The sequence below is a fragment of the Amblyomma maculatum genome, chromosome 2 (genome assembly GCF_055883805.1).
Source record: "Amblyomma maculatum isolate TAMU_Amacu chromosome 2, ASM5588380v1, whole genome shotgun sequence".
Taxonomy (NCBI): Eukaryota; Metazoa; Arthropoda; class Arachnida; order Ixodida; family Ixodidae; genus Amblyomma; species Amblyomma maculatum.
This window is the reverse complement of record NC_139345.1, coordinates 133,454,524-133,462,891: the sequence shown is the minus strand read 5'-3', so window position 1 is coordinate 133,462,891 and position 8,368 is coordinate 133,454,524. Positions and strand designations below refer to the sequence as shown.

At 48.5% G+C, this 8,368-nt stretch overlaps 1 pseudogene; it reads right to left on the bottom strand.

Moving 5' to 3' along the window:
* Positions 1-3,836: 3,836 nt before the first annotated feature.
* On the bottom strand, positions 3,837-7,906 carry LOC146199926 (uncharacterized; annotated as a pseudogene).
* Between the last annotated feature and the right edge of the window lie 462 nt (positions 7,907-8,368).

The window sequence follows — 8,368 nt, the reverse complement described above, 5'->3', positions numbered from 1 at the left end:
GCGTGCAGAGTGGGTCAGAGAAATAACTCAAGTTACCGACATTCTAGTAGAAATTAAGAAGAAGAAATGGACATGGGCAGGACATGTAGTGCGAAGAGAGGATAACCGATGGTCGCTGAGGGTAACAAACTGGATTCTAAGGGAAGGAAAGCGTAGCAGGGGGCGGCAGAAAGTTAGGTGGGCGGATGAGATTAAGAAGTTCGCAGGGGTCAAGTGGATGCAGCTAGCACAGAACCGGGTTATGTGGAGAAATATGGGAGAGGCCTTCGCCCTGCAGTGGGTATAATCAAGCTGATGATGATGATGTTTGTGCTGCTTAATAACACATTGTACCGACGCAATATGCGCCCAGATGGTGTAGACCTTTTGCTTGTTGCCCCGACACATCTACGCTCTGCTGTTCTTGCGCACCTTCATGATGCTCCTACAGCAGGGCACCTAGGAGTGTCCCGCACATGCGACAATGTTCGACGGCGATTCTACTGGCCTGGCCTCTACCGCTCTGTTCGTCGCTACGTCGCCGCCTGTGAGCTGTGCCAGCGCAGGAAGACCCCGTCTCTTCACCGTAGTGGGCCCCTGCAACCACTCGCAGTTCCAACTGAGCCCTTTTCTCGAGTTGGTCTCGACCTGCTTAGGCGATTTCCCACATCCACTTCAGGGAACAAATGAATTGCCGTAGCGACCGATTACGCCACCCGGTATGCCATATCCAGAGCTATCCCCACCAGCTGTGCCTCCGACGTTACAGTCTTTCTTTTGCATGACGTCATCTTGCTTCATAGTACTCCTCGTCAACTGCTCACCGATCGCGGTCGCTGCTCCCTTTCTAAAGTTGTTAATGACCTTCTGCGCTCATACGCTACGCGCCACAACTTCACAACGGCCTACCATCCACAAACGAACGGTCTTACTGAGCGCCTTAATCGTACCCTGACCGATATGATGTCAATGTATATTTCTGACCACCACGGTGACTCTCTTTACCTTTCTCTTTACCTTTCATAACATTCGCTTATAACTCCTCACGGCATGATACCGCCGGATACTCTCCGTTTCATCTACTCTTCGCCCGCGACCCTCTACTTCCCTTCGACACCTTACTGCCTCTTGACGATTCCTCCTGTAGTTACGCTTCTGATGCCATCGCCCGCTCTGATGCCACCCGTCATATTGCTCGAGACCAGCTTCGTGCGTCCCAGCGTTCTCAAAAGCACCGTTACGATCTCCAGCACTGTGACGCCTACTAGCCTCCTGGCTCCCTCGTACTTCTCTGGCTCCCTGCTCGACGTGTAGGCATGTGCGAGAAACTTCTGCCCCGCTACGTGGGCCCTTACCAGGTCTTGCGGCAACTTACCGACGTGACGTACGAGATTATCCCTGTGAACCGCCACTCTCCTGCAAACCATCATCCAGAAGTCGTGCATGTCACCCGTCTCAAACCTTATATCTCGCGCTCACCTGTGTAGTCTACGCACCAGGACAGTGCTTCTTCCGCGGGGGGGATGGGGGGTATTGTTACGATACGCAGTGAAAGAGACGATGACGAAGTGCTGGGCTAGTAGAGAAAGACGACGCTGCAGCTACGTCTGGTTCTCCTGTGAGTGTGTCACTGATGGTGAACTGTTGCGGCTACGACGTATATTTTCTCGACGTGCCTCGTAACAATATGTTGATATCAATAGCCAGTTAGTAATAATACACTAATTGTTTACTAATCACTAGTAAGTGCTGACTAAATAGGTAGTTCACTAATCAACTAAACAACACCTAATTTGGTATTCGTTAACTGTATAGTAAAGAATAATTAGGTATTTTAGGTAATTGAATAATTATTTTCCTGCTTCCTAAATATCCAATTAAAGTCTAATATTTTAAACAATCATGTACTAATTATAGCCAGATTCGTAACAGAATGTGGCACTCAGGCTTTCCCCTTTCATGCTATATTCGCAAAAGTCCCCCGTAATGTTTTCCTAATGTTCTGGGCAAAGCAAAGCGCGGTAGGAAAAGAGCTGGAGACCTGTTATAGTAGCTTGATATATCGTTTACTGGCGCCGCTTTAAAGTTAGGGCGCTTTTACATATAATTATATGTCCAAAAATGCTAAATTTGATACTTCCTGTCGGTCCCACAATGCTGAGTAACGAAGTACGCAAGCAACAAGTCTCAACGCTCCAACAATGCGCTAAAGGGAACCGTTTTTCCTTCGCATGCTGCGCATGAATTGACATCTGCTTCCGTAGCGGCGGACCAGCAAGCGAGTTGTAAGTGCTTGCTTCTCGCAGCAACAATAAAGTTGTCTGCAAAAAAAAAAGGAAAAAAACCTTGCGGGCCACGTTTACAGCTCGGAATGCGGCTATATCCACACGTGTATCGCGCTTTCTCATTCCAGAAATAGCAACCCGTCAATGCTTTAACGTACTCACGGCAACGTTTCACGCCTTTGGCGTCCGCAACGGTCTAGTGTATGCTTACGTACTCAGTGACAATAGCATCTAGTGACTTGCATTTGCTCGCCTGATCAACTCTTTTAACCTCTTGGCCACGTTAAAGCAACAATTTTCCTTTCACCGCTCACTGTGTAGCGGACACTTTAAAATGAACAATTTTCGTCAGCTTTCTTGCTTCTACTCAACAAAAAAGACAGTGCAGGTAGGATACAGCTGTTGATTTATTTGTCTATAAATATTCTGGTAGACTTCTAGTCAGTGGCTTCATTATATTTGTATTCTTATTTCACCGTGACATCTCACCTGCCTCGGTGTCAATAGTAAACTACAGTTTCTTTCCTAGAATTAGAAATTTACTTTGTGATTCAGCATATTCATTTTAGGCACACACTTTTATATCTTTATCTCTATTTAGGGAAATAGTCAGGCTTTGATTTTGTTCGTTAAGTTACATAGGCTGGCTACATTTTCTGCGAATGACACAATAGTGAGGCATTTTTGTTTGCCTCTTATCCACAACTGTTTCCTATTCAGGTGTCTGAAAATTCCTACATGCACTCTGTGAATACCACTGGTGAATTTCAGTGTTCAGTGCCAGCCTTCCACACTCTTTTCTGTAGGTGCCTACTGTGGTCGCTCCGCCGTAGGAATCTTCCAAATGTTTTTACATACAGCTCTTCTAAATTCAGGTTTTTAATCCCCGCACCCCTGCTAAGGTAGCGACCAACTAAAACGCTTTCTCTTATTGACTTAATGTTGTACACCGGTGGTCCTTCGATTCTTAGCATTTCTCCAACACTTGATTCATATTGTGGATGTGATCTACGATCGAGTGACCTTTACCAAGCACTGCCGCTTCTTTTGGTTGATCAAAGTGTAAAGGCCTAATTTTATTAGCAGTGATGTCAGTTGATATCTATCGGACAACCAACAGCAACCTTCGACTGTAAGGGACCGACGGGCACAACAGATTAGCGCGGGCCCCGATGGAATTCTGTGGCGAACTCCTAACAATGGCACTGCACTCGTGACGACAGGCGGGTTGTGACAAGACCGCTCTGTTAATTTTTTTCCTTTTCTTTTTTTTTTTGTACACCGAGTTGAGCTCGCTGTCTCGACCTTGCGGGGGCAGGTGAGACGCTCATTCAATGCAAGCGCCCAATGGAAAAACGTGACCCTAGGAGTTTTGCCTTTCCGTTTTTTTTTATGAGAGTGAGGGTTTAGTCCTCTTAAAGTTGAAGGGGGCGCTGGACGTCGGAACTGTTGCGTTCTACCGGCCAAAGGCCAGCAGCTACGCGATGAAAACCAGGCAGATTCGCAGAGCGAAAAGACGACGCTTTATTTCCGGCTCGGAAATATATAGAGGAGGAAAGAAAGGAGGGGAAGAAGGAAAGAGGGACTATCTACGCATGCGCTGGTTGTCTGCAGCATTGTTGTCAGCAGCATTTCCTTCCCCTAATAGCCATAGCGCTCCACTGGCTTTCTAGTTCTTGTGGACCAGCGTAGCTGAGGAACAGGCCCTTCGGGAAGGTCGTGAGCCTCGTCTGTCGGGGACCCTAAGGTCGCAGGAGGCGATTCTGCAGGACTTCATACTTCTTTGCTTCCGTCGGTGTCTGATGAGCGTTTCCGGATCTGGTCGACATGACGTCGAACGACTCCGTCCTCAGTAGCCACAGTGACTAGGAGGGCACCACTCGTTGATTTCACTTGTCCACTTTTCTTGTCCACTTGTCTACGCCGTAGTTGCGCACGTAGACTGCGTCTCCCGGGGTGAAGTACCAACTGGCGGAATCATTCTCTGAGTGCTTGGGCATTTCGTAGTTCCTGGGAGGAAAACACATACCTAATTTTGTACGCAAACGGTATCCCAGAAGTTCGGACGGAGTAGAGCCTGAAGCTTGTGGCGAATTTCTGTAGTTACAAAGAATTCTCGCCAGAGCAATTGTCAACTCCACGCCCGGCATTTTCTTCAAACCCTCCTTGACTGTTCTTGCGGCCCTTTCCGCAAGGCCATTGCTCTGGGGGTGATAAGGCGGGTACGAATATGCTCGATTCCATTTTTCTGTAGGAATACCACAAACTCTAACCCAGTAAAGGGTGTACCGTTGTCGGTAACTATGGTGCGGGGCAATCCAAACCTGCTAAACAAGGTTCTCATGCAATCGGCAGTGGCTTTAGCGGTTGCTCGGGATACTGGAATGGCTTCTATCCAATTGCTGTGTGCATCGACAATTACCAACAACATTTTGTTTCCAATAGGCCCTGCATAGTCTGCATGCAGCCGTGACCACCTCTCTCTTGAAATCGGCCAGCTGACAGGATTCCTAGGGGGCATGGGCAAAGCCTGCACGCAGCTTCGACAATTCGAGACCAATCTACAAATATCTTGATCTAAACCGGGCCACCAAAACTTAGCCCTCACCCTTGTCTTCATGGTTGACGCACCCTGATGAGACTCGTGTAGCATCGTCAACAGTTTCTGACGCGCCGCACTTGGTATCACCACACGATGCCCCCAGTACAAAAGCCCCTTCTCCACAGAAAACTCATGTCTCCTTTTCCGGAATTCCGCCACTTCCCTGTTGTCACCTTCTACGACGGAGGGCCACCCGTTAGTCACGTACCTGCATATCTCTTGCAAAAGCCCGTCAGCTGCTGTGAGCGCTTGAATCTCTTGGTGGGAAACCACTGGTTGGTCCCATTCGTCGATTATAAGCACCATTTCCGACAGATCTTCTGTTTCCGCTTGCGGCTCCTGCAGCGATTGAGGCAAACGGCTTAGAGCGTCAGAAATTAGCATCCGTTTTCCAGGTTTACAAATGAGCTTGTACTTGTATGCCCCTAGCAAAAGCGCCCAGCGCTGAATTCGGGCGGCAGCCATGACAGAAGTTTGACGATCCTGTCGGAGTAGACCTAATAAGGGGCGGCGGTCCGTTACAAGCGTGAACTCCCGGCCCAACAGGTAATCGCGAAACCGTGTCACGCCAAACACAAGGGCTAAAGCCTCTCGCTCAATTTGGGAGTAGTTTCTCTCAGCTGAGGTGAGCGTCCGTGATCGGAAGCCAATTGGCCTGTCTTCACCATTTATTCGGTGGAAAAGGGCAGCACCGACACCGTAAGCTGAAGCATCGCATTCCAACATCAACTCCAGCTGCGGATTAAAGTACGTTAGCACTGGGGCTGAACACAAAGCATCCTTGGCCTTCTTAAATGCCGCGTCTTCTTTTTCGTGCCAAACCTATTTTGCACCTTTTTCAAGAAGGCTGTACAGGGGTGCAAGCATAGTGGAAAGATTTGGCAAAAACTTGTAAAATGTAACCATTCCCACAAAGGATCGAAACTCGGCAACATTTCGCGGTAAAGGGGCTAGCCTGATTGCATCCACGTGCTTCTCGAGGGGGTGTAGCCCTTCAACATCAATACGATGACCAAGATACGTCACCGATTGTTCGCCAAACGTGCACTTGTCATAACGAAGTTTGATACCGTTCTCGCGGAAACGCTGTAGCACCGCTTGCAGATTTGCGTTATCAGCATCGCTGGTCTCGGCTACCAGGACATCGTCTAGATAAGCCTGAGTCCCTTTTAGTCCTTGCAGCACCGATTCAATCTTTCGTTGGAATATCGCTGGCGCTGATGCGATGCCAAACGGTAACCTGTTGTAGCAAAAGAGCCCCTTGTGTGTGTTTTTTATCACTGCTAATTTCCGCGAGTCTTCATCTAGCTCAACCTGATTGTAAGCATCTCGAAGGTCTAAAGTACTGAATTTTTTTCCTCCACATAGATTTGCAAAAATGTCGTCTATGACAGGCAAGGGGTACTGCTCAACCTTGCACACAGGGTTTAGTGTAATCTTAAAGTCCCCGCAAATGCGCACTGTTCCGTCCTTCTTCAAGACTGGCACGATGGGCGTTGCCCATTCAGAATGAGGAACTGGTGATATTAGGCCAGCCGAGACTAATCTGTCAAGCTCTTTAGACACTTTATCACGAAGTGCAAAAGGAATTTTCCTTGCCTTAAAGAACTTGGGGTTTGCTCCGGCCTTGATGTGCAGTCGGGCTGGCAGACCTTTCATGAGACCAGCGCCTTCAGTGAACAGGTCGCCGTTTTGCTGGAGCAGCATCGGCACGTCCTCCCTGGCTTGCTTTGATACGGAAGGCTTCGAATACATGGTCAGCACCTGAATGCGTTCGTCTGTCAATTTTTTGAGCAGGTCCCGACCGCAAAGACTGGGGCCATTGCAGTCTAAAACCGTCAGACTGCATTGTACTGTGGTACCTTCATAGGAAACTGGCATGGTCAGTGTACCGAGGAGTGGCAACATTCCGAGATAGCATGAAAGCTGTATTTCTGACTTTTGCAGCTGCGGCCATTGATGGGAGTGCACTTGGTAAATGCTTTTGGGAATGACGCAAACAGGGGAGCCGGTATCAATATCCATCATTATTTCAATGCCATTCCATGCAAACGATTTTCTGATGGGGGTATAAGAGAGCGCGTGGTGGTCAAGGACCAGATTTGGGACGCGCTACTATCACTCTCTTCGGTTTCTGGTGTCTGTGCTGTTAGTGCTAGCGTCCTGCTTGCCTCATTTGCCGCACACATTCGCGCTAAATGCCCTGGCCGTGTGCACTTAAAACATTTGCGCTTGATCAGTCGACAAGCCTTTGTATTATGACCATGCTTACCGCAGCATTTGCATTGTTGCACGCCCAGTGACTTCGTGCACGATTCGTATTGGCCAGAGAGCTTTAGCAATCTCGCTTGTTCTTGGTCAGTAACAATCCCTTGCGAATCGCGTTCAGCGTTTTCTGCGGCGAGGGCAAGAGCATCGGCTTCTTCGAGATTCAGATTTTTCTTCGCTAACAGCTGCTTCTGCAGATTCTTGGATTTGACACCACACACAATACGGTCCCTTATCATTCTGTCTAGCATCTTTCCAAAATTGCAATTGTGTGCCATCTGCCGTATTGCCACAATGAATGCTTGTACAGATTCCCCTTCTTGCTGGCAGCGATGGAAGAACCTGAAACTTTCAGAGATTTCATTCGGTACCGGGTCGTAGTAGCTGCTTAGCGTCTCCACAACTTCTTTGTAGGTAACGTCGTTAGGCTTTCGCGGTGCTACCTTCGCGTTCAAAATTTCTATTGTCTTTGTTCCAAGCGCCGCTACCAGCCGGGCTCTTTTCTTAGCATCGTCTATCAGATCGTTCGCTTCGAAATAAGCTTGAACCTTGACAAGGTACGGCGGCCACTTATCTTTTTCGTCTTCGAATTCCGGTAGCCTGTGTGCCATGGCTGATCCTTGGCGGTGGGTTCCTTCTGCGTGACTGTAGTGCTTGGGCGTATTGCTGGTTTCCTTGCTGCAGCAGAATCCTCGTCGCCACTGTTGCGTTCTACCGGCCAAAGGCCGGCAGCTACGCGATGAAAACCAGGCAGATTCGCAGAGCGAAAAGACGACGCTTTATTTCCGGCTCGGAAATATATAGATGAGGAAAGAAAGGAGGGGAAGAAGGAAAGAGGGACTATCTACGCATGCGCTGGTTATCTGCAGCATTGTTGTCAGCAGCAGGAACGAACCAATCAGGTTGATGTTGGTTGTGATTGGTCGTTGAGGAAATTAGGGCTGGACCTAAGGAGGTTAAAACCGAGCCAGAGGGCATGGTCTGGCGTTCCGGACTAGGTTTTGATGCTCGGCATGGTCGGCTATGCCGAGGTAGGAATATTTTTCTTTACCTTGTTCCAACCTGTATCTCTGCTGTATATTTGCTGTGTGTATAAAATTCAGTTTTTCTTCGCGTAGACTCCTGCCCTCAAGTCTTCGCTCATACCGTCTCCAACGGGCGTCTCTGGCGCAAGGAACCTCCGCTGCAACGCGTAAAGAACCACCATCGGAACTTCACTTTCGACTTTTAAATA